Source organism: Terrapene carolina, unplaced genomic scaffold, assembly GCF_002925995.2.
Source record: "Terrapene carolina triunguis isolate 2854851 unplaced genomic scaffold, T_m_triunguis-2.0 Scaffold113, whole genome shotgun sequence".
Classification (NCBI taxonomy): domain Eukaryota; kingdom Metazoa; phylum Chordata; order Testudines; family Emydidae; genus Terrapene; species Terrapene triunguis.
Window position 1 is genome coordinate 177036 of NW_020664464.1, and position 18540 is coordinate 195575.

Here is an 18540-nt window from a genome sequence, read left to right on the forward strand (position 1 = left end):
CTGCAACTTCTATTTATTTGAAATGGAATTTCACCAGGCTTTAATGAAGCTATTCTCTCTAAAAACCCTTTTTCCCTTCCTCATTTCAGGCTTCAATGGGAGTTGCAGGTATGCAGCATTCCCAGAAATAACCATAAGTGAGGATAAATTTAGCTCAATAGGCCTGCAACTTAGAACATGAATCAGCATCTGGAATTCCCCAAACTCAGAGACAGGAGCACAAGATATTTCGACTTAATTGTGGCACCAAAGTATGTCCTGGCAGATAGGTCCAAGGCTGAGGAATAGACATGTGATGTGCTCTTATACTGCTCCTGGTTTAGAGCCCAAAACAAGTTATTTGGCACCCAAGCCCACAGATGTTCCACAATCTTTCTGGATGGCAGAGCTGATCAGACTTAATTAAGCTTCTCCATTATTTCAGAACCCCCTTTCTCTCCGTTGATTCTGTCTCATTCACTCCCTCCTTCTCTTCTCTGTGTTCTCTCTTTACCTCCTCTCCCCTCCCCTCCTCTGATCTCTCCTAGAGTTCATCCTCTCCCTCCTCCACTCTTCATTTGCTTTTCCTCCCAACCTCAGCAGAGCCATGAAGATTCTCACCATCTGCCTGGCACTGAGCCCAGTGATTTGTTTTTCCTCTGACAGGGATGCTGTTGGCCCAAAGATACTTATGCCTGTACTTCACACTTGCCATCTGAGAGCAGAAAGAAACATCACTTCTGCTCCCAAGTGAAAGAGCTAATAAGCACGAAACTTTAGGAGGTCTTCTACTTGTGTTGGCTGCTGCAGGAGAACAGCAACTCTATTGCTTCAGTCTCCTGACTTGCACCCTGAGATGTTCCTGCCATGTAGGCTTAACCCCATTTTTATTTTCTCAGAAAAAAGGGTCCTAACTACCTGCTCTCCATACAGTTGGGAGTACAAGTTGTGTTATAAAAAGCTTAAGATTCAGCAGGAAAGTTAATATGTGCACACATTTTGCAGAATGCTAAGTGGTTCCATACTCCCAGATCTCTCTCTCACAGACAGAGAGAGAGAGAGAGAGAAACAGTAACCAGACACAAAGAAATAGAGAATACAGCTATGTTAGACTTCAGTAGAATCTATAGTGTGGCTAATTTTAAATTATTTCCTGTCAGATAAATAATCTTAAATCCTGCCTTAGTCATCACTGAAATAATGCAACACTGATCATTCTCTTCTAATGAATGTTAACATGGCTTTCATAGGATTATGAAGATGCACAAGTAGGTGCTACTAGTAAGAACAAGAAGACTGACAGGGGACATCATAACAGTTTTTAAGTACATAAAAGGTTGTTACAAGGAGGAGGGAGAAAAATTGTTCTCCTTAACCTCTGAGGATAGGACAAGAAGCAATGGGTTTAAATTGAAGCAAGGGTGGTTTAGGTTGTTCATTAGGAAAAACTTCCTAACTGTCAGGGTGGTTAAGCACTGGAATAAATTGCCTAGGGAGGTTGTGGAATCTCCATCATTGGAGATTTTTAAAAGCAGGTTAGACAAACACCTGTCTGAGATTGTCTAGGTAATATTTCTTGTCCAGTCCCCTGCCATGAGTGCAGGGGATTGGACTAGAAGATCTCTCAAGGTCCCTTCCAGTCTTACAATTCTATGATTCTATAATTAAGGAGGAAAAAAGATTTTTGATAATAATAGGCCAGATCTTTGGCTGCTATAAATTGGCATAGCAATAATGACTTCAATATTATTAATTATTTGTATTCTCCAAAGTGCCTAGAAACCTCAGTCACAGCCTAAGGCCCCATTGTACGAGGCACTGTACAAACATGGAATAAAAAGCAATCTAAGTAGAACTATGCTGATGTACATGAGCTGAGAAGTTGCCCCTCTAGGATTTAAGTTCACAGTGTTCTTGTAATATAAATGAAATCATCTTCACGTTGTCCTTCATGCAGCATACTTGGGGAATGACTTAACCTGTGTCAAGATATTTAAATGTCTCTAAGACTGTCACCAAACAGTCAAAAATGTGCTTTACTAACTTTCACACCAGCAGTTCCAACTTTTGGACATGGTCTACACTACAAATTTTATCCATGTTTGCATCCTGTTAATAATATAGTTGGCTTCAAACACACCCCATGGTTAATACCCAGTTAATAACTCAAACCCTGTGAACGTACACCCAATCGTCAGGGACTTTCCTTATTGTGATGCTATTTGGATGTTCTTTCTCTCCTACCCCAGAACTTTAGATTGTGGTGTTTTCATTTAGTTTTTTTTTTAACCTTGTTTCCTATATTTAGCTGAAAATAAAGTATCACATCACTTATCTTTGAAGCTTTGCTTATAGTCAGTAAAAATATAAGAATGTACTATTAAGCTTCTGTAATCCTTAAGCATTTTTTTCTAGTTTAGGCTTTTAAAGTTCTGTACTAATAATCTCATAAATCACTCCATTTACAAGGGCAATAAAGGCATTAAAATATAATTTACATGTGTGTCAAACCTTCAGCACCATATTCTGGTTTCTAAATGTAAAGATGGGTACTGATTTTTTAAAAATTGAAAAATAGGTAAAATAAATTAGGCAATTTCATAGACAAATTTTATTTATCAGAATCTGTAAATATATAAAATTAACTGTTGAATTGTCTTGTTGCATATTGTCTGCATAAGGTATATACATTACAAAACAGGCTAATCTGTGACAGGCTACTGCATATTTCTATTAGCAGTCACCATTCTCTTCTGCAAATTTATATTTCTCAGCAGAAAGTCATGGACCATACTCCCCTGTGCTACCATTAGTATTTATAGGGGGAATAAGGTGTCTCCGGAGAGTAACTGGGGTTGTCCTCTCCTGCACTACATCTTCAGGAATATGGGGGCCGGACCCCATGGAAAGGTTCCCTTTGATTTCTGAGGGTTTTGGATAAGGCTCCAGATGTCCATCCCACTCTTGAGGAGCAGGGCTGCCTTCCTACAGACCGCAGGAGGGGAGCCTGTGGCTGGGGTGACTAAGAGGAGAGAAACCCCAGAGAACAACAGCCACACCACTGTAGGCTTTGGGAAGTTGTAAAGTAATGCTTTATATGGTTAGTAAAGTAAAATATTTGTACAAAGCGTTTCATTGACAGGGAATGCAAGGGAACCATCACAGGACAAATAATGTATTAGATATGTTTCTTATGAGACTTATTTTCTAATTTTAAATTTAATGATTTTTTTTTAAAGCCTAACTTCTGGGAATTACATTATATACTGTCCCCTGTTTAATAATAAAGATTGGTAGCAAGTTTAAAAATGTGTTTCCTGTGGGCCCCTTTACCTTTTCTCTCTCCAATAAAACTTACAAAATTATAGTTTCCTAAGATGGAAAACTGAATCAGTGCAAATAGAGTACACAGGAACTTATAAAAATGCTCTGGGTACCTTTCCCAAGACCCGAAGAAGAGCGCTGTGTAAGCTCGGAAACTTGTCTCTCTCCCCAAGAGAAATTGGTTCAATAACAGATATTATCTTACCCCCCGGTCTTAATAATGCTCTACTGGCACTTTGCTTTCTTCAAGGTATTATCAATTGAAACTTGAATTCAGAAAATGTAGTAAATTAATTCTCAGTTACACATTTATCTTTGAATGTCCAGCCAATATTTGGTTTAGTAAGTTATTATTATTCCAGGGTGAATTCAAAAGAAATACAAGATGTGTTTTATAATTCTATAGCTTTTTATGTTTGTTTTCTGTCCTTCCTCCCATCCCCGTATGATTTCAGGTCTGATTCAATGCCCGCTGAAAACAACGGAAAGACTCCCATTTAACTTGAGTGGGTTTTGTATCAGCACTTAAAAGATGTGTAAATGAGAAGCTTTTTGGATATTCAAATAGACAGCCTAGTTTTGCACTGTTTCTTTTGCTTACAAAAAATTCATACCGTGCGGAACTGCTGTTTATCAAGAAAATAATGGCATGGGCCCCAATCCTGCAATGAGCTCTGTATGGGCTCAGAGGTCCATCCACATGGAGTTCATTATAGAATTGGAACCTTGCTCTCTTAGCCTAATGATGTTTAATTGTCACATAGCCAGAATTGTAAAACTTTTTATGAGACTGTTTTCTGGTCTGTCCACTGATTCACTCGTTGAGCTTCCTAACCTCTGAAAATATGGAAAACTATTTATGAATAGACACTAGGAAGACTAGATGAAACCAAACAGAATATTTTGGAAGTTTGGTCTATGTTCAGAATAAATATTTGATCTACCACTTCCAGAAAAAAAGAAAAACGAAACAACAAAAAACAGCCCTCTCCTGGAGCCCCATGTTTGAGAGAATAATCCTATATCCATGTAAACTGCATATTGGGCCCATAGTCATCCCTAAAATAAATTGCCCCAATTTTAAACATGGAAACATGTGCAAGTTAATGCATACAGCTGGAAAATCACTGAAGAGTTTGGAAACTCCTCAGACAGCTACTACAATAAAATATAATTTTACTTTATCTTGGAGTAGCACAGAACCTTTTTATTACACTCATAACAGTGAGCAAATTACTCATAATTGCTTATGAGGATAAGATATAAAAAAGAAAATCCAACAAGTCCCTTAACAATCTTAGCCTGCAGTCCCAGGGCCAACTTCACAGTTTGGAAGCAATGAAGCCTGTCAAGGATATAGTAGGTGAGACAGCCAAGGATACACTAAATCCTTAGAAAGAGAACAGGAAAAAAGAAGAAAATTATAGTAGCATGTATGGTTTCCACACAATGCCAAGCATATGTTTAATTAAAATTTTGTGTAATGTTGCTAGATTTCAAAAAAAGTTGTAGTCATTATACATAAACCAAATATAACAGATGAATATGTGTTCATGAGGTAATGCGAGTTTAGCTGCACGAATTGATTTAACTAATTTTTGCTATGACGTTATGTTATGGAATCTTGAGATACAAAATGTGAGACGGTATCTGGGGAATTATCTTGTATCTCTGATGCATGTGACTCATGTATGATGCATGTGACTCATGTATAGAAAACCACTAGAAGTGTGCTGTGTAGACCCCATGTAGGCAGATAAGGGATTAATCCAGGAACAAGGAGTTACATAACATAAACCAACTAGCCCTGGTTGCAGATACTGCTACTTAAAAGTTTGAGCTTTCAAAGAGCAAAGGAGAAGAAGGACTTAATATCTGGCAAGCTAACTGAGCCTGTTAGTGACTGCAGGGAAAATCCCTACCCACTCTCCAGGGTCAGCTTTTTAGTCGCAGCAGGCTAAAGTGCTCATGGAGCATGGCTGGGAAGTTTTCACCGGGACTGGCTGGAGCAAGCCACTCTCTTCTCCTATTTCATACGGCTATATTAATTCCAAGTAATTCCTTTTTACTTTGGTCTTTTGAGACTTATGGGACCTGGTAGGGACCCCCTGAAAAAGGGGAAATAAATCTACCATGTGAACCACAACACAAGACTTCAACTGGGACTGGGACTGGGACCAACCCCCATTCTTACAGTCAATCTGTTCACACCGCCAATGCGACAAGCATGTTATTTGGGGCTAAAAAAGGATCACTTTGATGTATAAAATCCCAAACAGCATAAGCAGATGGTCTTTTCTGAAATCTTAGCTAACTCCTGTAAACCTTCTGAGACACCCAGGCCTCCCTGAGAGAGAAAATAATCTCTAAAGAAGCACTGCTCCCAACTGATGTTGTTGTGGTGCATATTCATTTAACCCCTTCAGCTGAAGAATGTTGTGGGGTGGAATTTACTAACCATATAAAACATAACACAACTGGGAAGGTGTTGGTCAGACACTAGGTGCAAAGCAAACACATTGTTTGGCTACAGGGGTGGTCACATACCGTAGACAGAGAAAAAAATGAAGTGCATTAAAATATTTCCACTGACAAAGTCTAACCTGCTGAGATGAATGAAGTTGAAGGAATAGTTAAGAGTATACTGGAAATTGTATTCTTGCCCCTCGATTATTTATGTGACATGCCTGCATTCTGAAAAGTTTTCAAATTCAATTCTGAAAGCCCAAGTAAAATAATAAGGTTTAGAAATCTCTTTCCCAGCTAACTCTGCTTTTATTTCAATTGTACAACCCTGAAATTGCATAGTGGGGGATCTTACAATAGCTTGATAATAGGGAAAAGGCGGCAATTGTATGCTAATTGTGATTTATGATGAAAAAATGAGCAAATCCTTTATTTGTTGACTATACAGTGGTTTGAGAGGAAGACCCTAAGGTATATTTGATGCTTTAGTTTTATGTAGTGAAGCACATTTGAACTGTACTTAACAGGCAGAATTGCATTTAAATTGCTTTAGGAAAAATCAGTTTTGATCTCTTTATTACTTGTAATTTAATTTGTTCAGAAGTGAAACATTTTAAGAACATAATGTTCAACACAGAAGGCTGGGTTTTGTATTGTATAGAACACAGGATTTATACATTGTGCTTAAGCCTGGAGGCAAGTGTACATTCTAAGATTTGATTAACTGTAACAGTGCAGGCTCCTTTTTTGAAAATCTGAGGGTAATCCTAACACTCTACTTATTGTTTGTTTTGTGATTATGTAAACAAAAAGAATCTGAACTATACAGGCACTACCTAGGACTATTTGTGATATTCTGACTTGCACATTTTGGACTTTATCCTGGTGTTCTGTACTTTGGGGGAAAGTAAATGGATACTTTTATTATAAGGTTATATATCTGCTACATGGATCATAGGAAGTACCCTGCTATAGTCTTATAGCCCTCCTTAAATTGCTTCAGATTTCTATTAATATACTGTGAAGAAGTTGAACTAAGGAAAAATGCAGTCTGTTTTGAATAGTTTCTGTGGCAGCCTCTTAATTTGTTAGTGGAGTTATGTACATTTTTTGCTGCTGGTTCAAATGCAGAGCTAAAGGAAACTCCAAGGTCAAGCATACAGTGAGTGACAGATAAAACAGTCATCATGCAAGGTATAACTGGATCATCTACAGAACAGTCCCGAAGACTCATGTTTGATATAAAAACAAGTGAATTTAAATGCACGTACAACTAGTATAGCTAAACTTGAGTAAGTGCATGCAAACCTGTGAAGTCCCCAAACAAAATGTTTTTTTTAACCAAATATCTGGTTTCAGGCTATATACTTCTCTGAAGGAGCTTTCTCCTGCATGCTATCTCCGTCCCCTATACCAAGAAAATAAGAGAGCACTGTAGTTAAAGTCCTCAGATACCTCTTCTTTCTTAGGTCACCTCCGACCATGACAATCTGTGCCCTCTACTCTTCTACATATTTCTGAGAGAAGAGTGCCAGACTCCCAGGCTACAAATCCCTAGCCGAGGGAAGGAGCTTGCCACCCCCCCCGCCCGGCCTATTATTTTTACAAAAGTAATAGCTGGACTCTCTCTATTCCATTAAAAGTCTAACTATTGCCTGCTCTCTGGCTTCTTAGTCAAACCAATAAAACTTCTTTACTGCTTCTGATGTGTACCCTGAGAAGAGATCCCTATGCAGAAGACCCAGACTCAGAAGTTAAATGGGAGTTCATGGAGAAAGGCAGTGACTAGCAGAAGAGATACTACAAGGCATCATTAAAATCTCAAACTTTGCCACTCAGCAATGATGGAGGTACTGTGTAATTTTCTATTCTAATTATAGGAAGATCCCCTTCATGATATGCAGGTACCTAGGTAGTGAATGGTGAGTTTTATGCTACCTACTAGTACTAGCTCTACCTATGCATGATAGTGATATTAAACTTTACACTTTAAAAAGGAATGAAACTAATGGTGCAGAAGATGGACAAATATTGTGGCCTGATGGTAGATAAAGTAGAGAACTCAAGGGTGATCCCTCTGTGTACATGTTTCTCTGACTCTCTTCATATATATCTATATCTATCTATAGATATAGATATATATGTGTCACTGTATACACATATAATACAAAGACACATGCAAAAAGGCACCAATTTATGGAGCATGGAGGAAGTTGAGAGAAGAGCAATAAAAGCAAGCAGGAGGTTGTGGGGACTGAAGAGAGTGATAGCTAAATGAGTGAAGCAATGCCTGAGCAGAGAGGCACAGTAAAAATTGACAGGTATTTGTAGGGTGTTAACAATGGAGAGGAATTTTTTATAGCAGCGCACAGAAGCATTATCAAGCACAGCAGAATGAAATCAAGAATCATAATGAAGGCGGAATATTAAGAAAAATATCCATTCAGTGACACTTTTTAGGTTGTGGAACAGTCTTCTAGGGAAAGTGGTGGAAACCCTACCACCTGAGACTGTTAACATGAGTCTTGTAAACATGTTAAGAAAGGGCAGCTTAGGGAACAATCCTAAATTTCCAGGAAGATGACCTAGATAGTCTAATTTTCTTTTGACTTTACCTTCTCTGATTCGTATGTAGCCAAAAGATTACAGCAGCTGAGAGTAATATGGATTCCATTGTATGACTACATTGATATTGTTTAAACATCACAAATTAATTTTCAGAGTTGCTAAATTAATATCACATACTTTGCAGCTTCAAAATATCTATACTGAACTTTGCTGTCTGGATTCACATAAGACAAAGGTTGTCAGAATATCAGCTACTCTTTTAAAAACATTTTCAAATTGGGATAATGCAGAACAAGGGGAAAAAAAGAGAAACACTGAGGTAACAATTATCTAGTAATCCACAGTACACTAAATACCTGAAAAAGTAAGAAACATCTGTTGGCTCTGGATATTTATCTAATACATTAACTCTTTTATTATCTTTACAGCAAGTTCTGTCCATGCAATGCAAATGGTTTCAGTGACTATACATTGGCTCATTCCCAGCTGAAGACATAATGAAGCATCTGAAAACAGTCTATTACACCTACTATATTAGCGAAACCATCATGATAAAAATCATCTTTTCCTTTTGAATAGAAGGGAAGATAATAAATGGATGAATATGGCATCCAAGAATGTTGCACCACACTTGGATTCAACAGATAGCCCCTGTGTAACATTGTCTTCCACCTTGAACAAAAAGCAGACTGCTTTGTGCATGATATACAAAGAATATTTTTCCTCTGTGTACTCAAAGAATACAGTACAGAGACTTACTGATCTAAGAGGGATGTCTTTTTCAGAGAACCCCGGAACTGCTAAAACTTTTGCAAACCTCAGCAATTTTTTTCAATTAACCTGGGTTGCAGTTTTTAATGTCAAGACTGCCTCATAACAACACTTGTCCAAAACCACTGAATACCCATCGGTCATTCTCTCTTCATGCTCTCCAAACCTATACACCCTGTTTACCCTTCTCCTCAGTGCGCAATGTATGTTCACGAAATGTGCTTTCAAATCTGGCCAGGCATTTCAGGTGTGTCCTAATTTTTCATTCATTTGAACAGACATTCCATTAAGACTAATTCTGAGGAAAAAGTTGGTGCATCTGAAAAGAAGGGTGTAATGAGTGATAAATCTTGATTTGGTTTTAGCAATCTTAAACTGAGCATAAGTCAATCTTGCTTAAAGAAAGATTGTACTATTAGAACAATGATCTGCAGCCTCACATAAAAGTGGCATAAATCATTAAAAAAAAAATCACATTAGTGGTTCTAATTTTTAAAACTCATACTCTGCTCAAATTTGCTTGAGCTCCAGCAGCAGCACATACAGCTAAATGGAAGATCTGCATTTAAGATGTTTAAAGCTGTCCTCAATATCCTTTCACCTGAGATGGCATATTTTCAAGGGGAGGGGAGGACCAGCAAATTCACAACAGTTTAGAATAAGTTTATGTTTAATGGACTCTGGATGCTTTGCATCCTCATTCTGATAGTGTGAGGCCATTGTAGTGGCTCCAACACCCTTGCCTTTCGAGTTTCTGGTATTGGGGGTCAACATGGGAATCTTAAGAGGCTATTCGCAGGCAGTACAATGTAAAACAGCCCAGAAGTTGCTATATTTTATGCAAGGAACCAGCCTGGCAGCTAGCTGGCCCAGGGTTGAGGCAAGGGGGTGCATAAAAGTAATATAATGCCACATTTCCCCTATCCGCATATAAGCTGCACCAAGCATAGCTGTGGTTCAGGCCAAGATCTGAACCAATATCTTTGCAAGCAAGTTTTATTTAAAGAACAGCAACAAATTTTTTTATTATTATTTATTTATTTATGTTTTAGAAAGCATTCAAGGAAGGAAAAATAGCTGTTTAGTGCAGGCATGGCCCTTGGCAACTGTGCCAAGTTACCAGTTGCTAGCTATGATATCATAGTTGCACTGATTGCCACCATCATAGAGAGACATTTCCCCCCTAAGTTATACAACTTTTAAGATTATTTCACATTATGTAAACTGCTGCTTTAGTCTTTGCCCAAGACGGACTTTAGATTTGAACAGGTGGAGCTGTTCCTATTGCTAAGTATTCACTTTGAAAAGTACAATGCAGGCTCCTGTACTTATCCCACCAGTGATTGTTTAATGCAATCAAATGTGGGAATTATAGTTTATTGGGAAGGAGCTATGTACTTTTACAGCATCTGAATGAAAATTACCTATTCTCTAATTTGACACCCACCAAAACACTTCTATGGCACTAAGCGGATATCTTTCTTTATAGGAAAGGTATACCTCTACTTTTGTAAAGTATCTTTTATATTGCTAAAATTGCTTGATGTAATTTAAGTGATACAGCTGTAATTTTAATATTACTATTTGTTTTTTGATTTCCTACCACAACTATTTTATCCAAGAGATTTACCAATACTATATGCTACTGAGATTACAAGTAAGAGGGTGTCACAGGATAGGGTAGCCCTTTAGGGGAATTGGCCTCAGCCCACCTGTGCTTTTTTATCTTCATCAAAACCAATCACCTGGAGAGAGAGCTATCAGGAAGCTCAGAGCAGTTGGTAGAGATACCTGCAAGGGGAAGGAAGTTTCCTGCAGGAGACACGGGGGTCAGGCAGCAGGAAGAGTCTCTTACAGTAGCACCAAATGGGTGTCAGGTGCTAGGAACTCACTGTAGAGCCTGGGCAAAAGGCAGAGAAAGAGAGGCAGGCAGCCAGCCAACCAGCCAAGGAGAGGGCTGTAGGAAAGACCTACAGACAGGCTGAGGTAAGAAGTAGTCTAGGGAATTGCAGTAAGAGGTCTGACTAGGTAGATCTTCACAGCTTCCCACAGAGTCCCTGATCTGGAATCCAGAGTACAGTAGGGACGTAGGTTGCCTTACAGACCCACCAAGGAGGATCTTGTGAACCCCCTTGTCCCAGGGGTGGAAGGACTATTGATTCTGGAGTGGGCTGAAGAGGTTGCTGGATGATTGTTTTGTTGGACTTTGTTTACTCCTGGGAGAGAGGGTGAACTTAATGACTTGGCCAGAGGTCCAAATTATTAAGAAGTGCTAAAATTGGACAATCTAAGAGGAGGAATGTGAAGGGCCTGGAGCCAAAAGACAGGAAAGTGAGCCATTGCGCAGGTACCAGGAGAGGATCATAAGGGGATCTTGTCACAGAGGGGTTGTACATTGTGTCTGGGTGACTCAAAGTGACTAATAGTTTTCCTTGTGTGAGTTATGCAAGACCACTTTCCATTCCAATCCCCTGCCCAAGTGGGAGCTTGCATTCTACCTGACTGGTTTGGGGCCAATTAGCTGGCACTGGGATGAGTCTGGAAAGAGGCAAAAAGCAGCTGAGACAAAGCCCATGTTGCTGCTGGTGCTGGAAAAAGCTGTCCCATAAACACACTGAATCTGGTGTTAGGGAATTAGCTCAGGGAAAAGGCTCTGGCCATAGCCTTAGCAAGACTGAAGGTGCAGCCTGAGCCTCTATCTAGCTGAGGAGACCTGACCAACATGGTGACCAAAGGGATGAACACCAGTCAACACAGGAGAGACATGGACTCACTACACTAAGTGCACACCATGCCCAAGCATCAGCAACAATTCTAAGTAACCGGAGGTACCCTTTTTGGAGACTAAGCCACTACAGCCAGGGGGTTGTCTGTATCCTTAGTTGTCTTTTCATTTTATTTTGTGTTATTTCATATTTGTGAAAAACATGGGGCTCTACTCATAGAGGCCGCCAAATGGTCCCCTTTGCTAATTGAGGATTTGCCTCTGTCCGATAAAAGTGTTGGTTTATATCTGAGGGAAAAATTGTATCTGGGGTTAATTTCAGCCTCCTCAAATGTTGTGGAAGGGGTTTATGAGGTTTGGGCCTAGTGGAAGGCAAGCAGGGGTCTCTCAGGGAATTTGGAGATCTATTTAACAAATCTGCAGTGTCCCCAACACATGGTTTACTACAGATGAGGAAACGGAGTGAGGAGAGAAGCTTTCATTTGTCCACAGTCACACAGCAAGCCCATAGCAGAACCAGGAACAGAACTCAGGTTACCTGACTCCCATTCTTGTTTGAAACCACTGAACCATGCCAGTTCCTAGATGACACCCATTTGTAAATAAATAAATTAATGGAGATATCCTATCTCCTAGAACTGGAAGGGACCTTGAAAGGTCATCAAGTCCAGCCCCCTGCCTTCACTAGCAGGGCTAAGTACTGATTTTGCCCTAGATCCCTAAGTGGCCCCCTCAAGGACTGAACTCACAACCCTGGGTTTAGCAGGCCAATGCTCAAACCACTGAGCTATCCCTCCTCTGTAAGAAAGTAGTTTTTCACCCCAGATGGAACTTGAACCCACAGTTTCTGACTTAGAAAACCTTTGCCTTATCCATTAGGGCACTGAAGTCTGTTGATGTTATCCAGAAGTTGTGCAAGCCAATGAGAATATTTATAAAGGTTACAAAAGAAGGGGAGGGGGCCAGTAAAATAGCATTTTGAGATTCCTATAGGGAGCAGAAGAGGAAGAGGTCCTAGCAGGAGATCTGACAAAGGAATGTCCAGATATGTAGAAAGAGAACCTGAAGAGGATGGAATCATGAAAGCCCAGCATGTTGAAGGAGGAATTAAGTGACAGTGTCAAAAGATGCAATGAGTCCAATGAGATGATGCTAGAGTAGAGGTGCTGATATTTTTTCCAGGAAGATATTGTTAGAGACCTGGGTGAGAACAATTTCAGAGGAATGGAAAGGGCAAAAGCCAGACTGGAGGGGAACTAAGATTGAAATGGAACAAAGGAACTTGTGGCATGATTGTAAATAGTATTTGAGAAGCTGAAGGGAAGAAGAAAGGAGATGAGTTGTTGTAATTACAGGTAAGTAAGTTAAGAATGAGGGAAAGAAAAACATGCAAGTATGAAGTGATGGGCAAGGGAGACACAGAGACTGAGGGATAGAAAAGTCAGGAGGAAGAAGGAAATAGAATCACTGGGACAGGCTGAGGGGTTGAGAAATGTCAGTTGATGAAGAACAGGAAGGAAGAGAAGGTGATGAGGGAGTATGAGAGGTGAGGAAGATAAATCATAGTGAATCTTTCTTTTTGAAAAAGTTGTTGAACTACTGTGTGGTGAGAGTGGAGGGTGTAGAAGATGGAGGGAGCCTTCTAGGAGGAAGTCAAAGATTACAAATAAACAGTTTGGATTCTGAGCAAAGGAGTTAATAAGTATATGGAGATAATGCAGTTGGGCAAGAAACATGGGACAACTGAAGGGGGAGGCGTGATGTTGGCAGACCAGGTACCAGCTCATGCCAATGCCCCTGAGCCTCACTGAACATTGACAAATGCATAGCTGGAGACCAACCCAGTTCACCTGTGTGTTAGGAATGTTAAAATAGATATCAGAGTTATAAGAATGTATTTAATGTTTAGACTTTATGAAATGCTTGTAGGATGCTGCATGTATTAATCTTACTTAATATCTATATCTCATTATAAGATAATTTTTAAGTGTTTGCTCTGTAACTACAGAAGTGTTTGCTAAATCTGTAAAACCCCACCATCAGAAGAGAAGCATTACCAAGTGTGAAATGCTAGTTTATCACAAGAGGTGTCACGTTCTCCCCAACAAAATAAAGCCTATAGACATCAGACAAGACATTATGGAACGTTAGGGGACAAAAGACTTTGTCGATTGCTCCTCCCACACCCATGAAGTGGAGAGGTGCACAAACCCTTGTCCTATCAGCTTGAGCTCTGAGGCAAGGGAATAAAATTTCCTGTCAAGAAAAAATTATCACTATGCTGGAGCAAAATTTCATAGCATAAGGAAGGGATCCCAAAGCTGTTTGGCTTTAGTTAGCTCTAAAGGGCTTATTGAGGTTGCATATTATAGCAGCTACTATTACCTTTTGGAACCTAAAACTATCTCATTTGTGTGTTTATATTTACCTGCTTTAACCTTTTAATAACTCTCATATCTTTTTCTTGATTAATACATTTTTACTTAGTATTATAGAATTGGCTACAAGCATTGTCTTTGGTTTGATCGGAGGTACACTGACCTGGGGTAAATGACTGGTCCTTTGGGACTGGGAGCAACCTGAATATTGTTGTGGTTTTTCATTCATCTATCACAAAGGCTGGCTTGCCTGGGTGGCAAGATAGATCAGAGTACAAAAGGTACTGTCTGTGGCTCCATGTTAAGGCAGTTATAGCTCTTTAGGAGTTCACACTTGTTATTTGGTTGGTTAAATCTAATTATAGAACATACAACCAGTTTAGGGACTTGTGCCCTGTTCCTTGACAGTCTGCCCTGAGGTTGGCACTCACACTTGTTAGCAACTCCAGACAGCTTGACAGAAGGAGAGCACTGTAGCCCAACAAAGTGATGCACTGAGCTCCAAATACTAAACTTAGAGATAACAGTTTTGGGAAATCTACAAGAATAAACCTGGTAAGTGGTGCTAGCTATGGTAGAATGGCCTCAAGATCACCTGATTCTTGGACAGGAGATTCCTTTTAACATGTTTCATTTTGACAGCATGTAAATGGATAGATTCCAAGAGTGAGCATGGGTAGAACCAATTTCTAGCATATTTTTGACTTTTTGTGTGACCTATTTAGATTGAACTTGTTATTTTGTAATAGTGAAAAGCTTTTTTGTGATCAAAAAATTATTTTTCGTATGAATGAACATGTCTACACTTCTAAGAAATCAGTTGAAGTCCAGTCATGAAGAAGACAGATACAAAAAAAGACCAAAACCAAACCCAAAAAACTTCACTGTCATGACAGTACTCCAGATAGCGCTACAGAGGAAATGTTTTTCCCATCCTGGGAAAAAAATTGAGATTTCAATTTTTTCACCATCACGAATCAGAATAAAAACAAAAACAAAACAAAAACTTTTTGTAAATCAAACATCAGAAAAAAAATCAATTCATACCATAATGAAAATCTTTGAACATTTTCAGAATATTTGTTTAAATTATGACCTTTTAATTTATTTATTTTTTACTAAATACCTTAAATTTCAAAACAAAAAGTGATGATTGTGAGCTGAAAAAAATTGATTTTTTTTTTCATCTTGGAAATGCCAAAATGGGATATTTCGACAATAAAACTTTTTCCTCATTTTTTTTTTCAAAAAGAGAAAGTTGTCAAAACTTTCCCATGATGCATTTTGAGTATGACAAAAATCAATATTTTTAGACGGAAAAATGTTTTGCTGAAAAATTTCCAATCACCTCTACTTTCAGAACCTACTTCTCTTGCGTAGGTCCTTGAATGCTTGGTGAGGCAATGGGGAGGCTGCAGCATCCTTCCAGTTTAGCACAGGTGCCTGCTGCAGAACAATATAATGTAAATTCCTCCCAACAAGCAGTACAGCATGCTAATAAATTCAATTATTTAATTTGGCCTGGGACTTAGGTGGTTCCTCCAGCAGGTGGAGGAAGAAGTGGGAGGGTCAGGATCTTAACATTTTTTGGGGAAAAGAATTAAAACAATGTGTTTGCAAAATGTTGTCAAATGAAAATTCTATTTGCCTCAGCATTAATCAGCTTGCAAGTAGAAGCAGAAGAGAAAACCCAAAGGAGAGAGAGAGACAGGGCACAGAACATAGAAGGAAGAAATACTAATATGCATGTTTCCCTTTTTGACAATGCCCCCAAGAGGACTATGCTGTGTTGAAGTGTTCCCTCCAAGTACACACAGTTGACTCAGTGTGCCATCATCAATGTGGGCTACCTTCAGATCACAGCATGTGGGAAAGCCAGGTTTCTAAGCTTTGTGCTAGTCAAGGAGTTTTGCCAAAACGCAGAGCCTGATAACTGTGGGAGAAGTGTCAACACATTTTTGGCTTCTGATTTGTGTTTAGGTTCTTTGAAAACTGAGCCAAGTAATCTTCATATGGCTCCTAGGCCAAAACCACTGAATAATGCCTTCATTGTAATACTGAGATACATTATGGGCCAGACCAATACTTATGTTGGCAAAATTCCCATTGACTTTTATGGGAGTTCTGTCTAAGTAAGGACTGAAGACTGGGCCAGTAGTTGTTCACCTAAATAAATACATATAGAAGAAACCTTACCTTTAAGATTATTTGATTTTTGTTTTAGAAGTTTTGATTTCTTTTGTTGCTTCTTTACAGATTTACCTGAGTGGAGCAAACATAGGCCAGATTCTCAACTGGTATGAAATTCCATGACCCCATTGCCTAGCTCACAAGGCTTTATCACCCTACACATCAGAATAATAAAATCATAGTGTTAGAAGGGACTGCAAGGGTCATCTAGTCTAACCCCCTGCCAAGATGCAGCCTCCTTTTGAAAATCTCCAATGAAGAAGCTTCCACAACCTCCCTAGACAGTCTTTTCCATTGTTGTACAGTTATTACAGTTAGGAAGTTTTTCCTGAGATTTAATCTAAATCTGCTATGTTGTAGTTTTAACCCACTGTGTCTTGTCCTGCCCTCTGTAGCAAGAGAGAACAACTTTTCTCCATCTTTATTATGGCAGCCTTTCAAGTATTTGAAGACCACTATCATGTTCCAAACAGTTGTAGCAGAAGTGGGAGACCCTGGTAAATATTGGGATCATTTCACTCATCCTTGATCTACAGCTAGTTTGTTGAAGCAATATAGCTTGTTGTGTAGTAGTGCATCCAAGGACACCAATTCGCAGCAGTATTTACTGACTGTAAAAATGTTAAATTGAGCTGAATACCTGTGTATGTTGTTATATGTATCTGTTTTATACATGACCTCTGAATGATCTAATTGTAACTGATTCATCTTAAATATTACCTTAGAGTATATCTAGTTAATGACAATGTCAAACTTTGCAAAAGTCTAGATGTTCAAATGTAGTTCTGTATGCAGTCATTATTTGAGAATGGAGAGTGCCCAAGTTGCTCAAAGATATGTTGAATACATAAATAAACAAATATGATGTATTTTGCTCTTTTGCATTAGCTTTCACATTTTACTGTAATTCAAACTAACTTTCCATATCAAACATCAAATATGATATTGCTTTATCCATCCACTTTGTATATACAATTTAGTTAATCTTTGACTTTTGGTTCCATTTCCTTTTTAAGCCTTTGTTTTAGTTTTCATGCATGGCTTATCTATCAGTACACTAATGCATGAAATAAATCTTTTCTATATAGAAGTTTTCTTTAATATACTGGTTGCTAACTGGAAGAAGATAACTGATCTACTGAAACTCATTTTTCACATTTTAACAGCAGAAATGCTATTTATTATAATAGGCAATGAAATCCTACAAGGTAGGTCTGGGGTAACCTACAGATTTGCAGTAACAGCATTTTCATTACAGGAGTGTCAACACTTATTTCTTACAATAGATGTCAAACTACAACAATCACCTGCTTTCACCAGCATCATGCAGAAATCTGAAAGTATCTCCTCTTACACTTTTTACATTTACTGTACAGAGCATTCCTATCCATATTATTGAATAGCTATTTCTCAAATAGCTATTTCTCAAATGTTTAAAAGTTTAGAGGAGCCTTCCAAAATCAAAAATGATCACTTTTGAGTTTGCATATTTAAAACAACATGCAAGTGCAAATTTGCATAATGAATTATAGATCAAGTAACAGTACATGAGCAGTAATATAAACCAACTTTGACACCGATCTACCTGCAAAATCTTGTAATGAAAATAAGTGTAATCTTTTTTCCCCATCTAACATAGTCAGAGAACAAGTCTAGGTAAGTATTATATATTTGAACTAAATAATCTTTGTTAAATCAATAAGTTCAAAAATCACTGACCCTTCAAAGACACAGGTCAAACTGCAGTCCTGAGAACAGTGGATAAAAAAATCAATTATGTTGGAAAAGGGTCTGCATTTTTAGAAGCACGTTATATGGCAATGCAGAACATATTTCTAACAGAGTTAGAGAATCCTACTTCTGAGCCTGCCAGTCATAAATATAGGACTGTTTGCCCTTATGTCTAAACTGTTTCAGCTTTTCCTAATAAAACACTCTTAAATTAACAATAGGACAAGTAGAATCTTGAGATATAAGCACAAAGAAAAAATATAATATGTAAAACAAGATATTTCAAGATATTCAGCTTTCCAAAGTTTGGCCTCATTACATCTTTATAGATTCATAGATTCTAGGACTGGAAGGGACCTCTAGAGGTCATCGAGTCCAGTCCCCTGCCCGCATGGCAGGACCAAATAC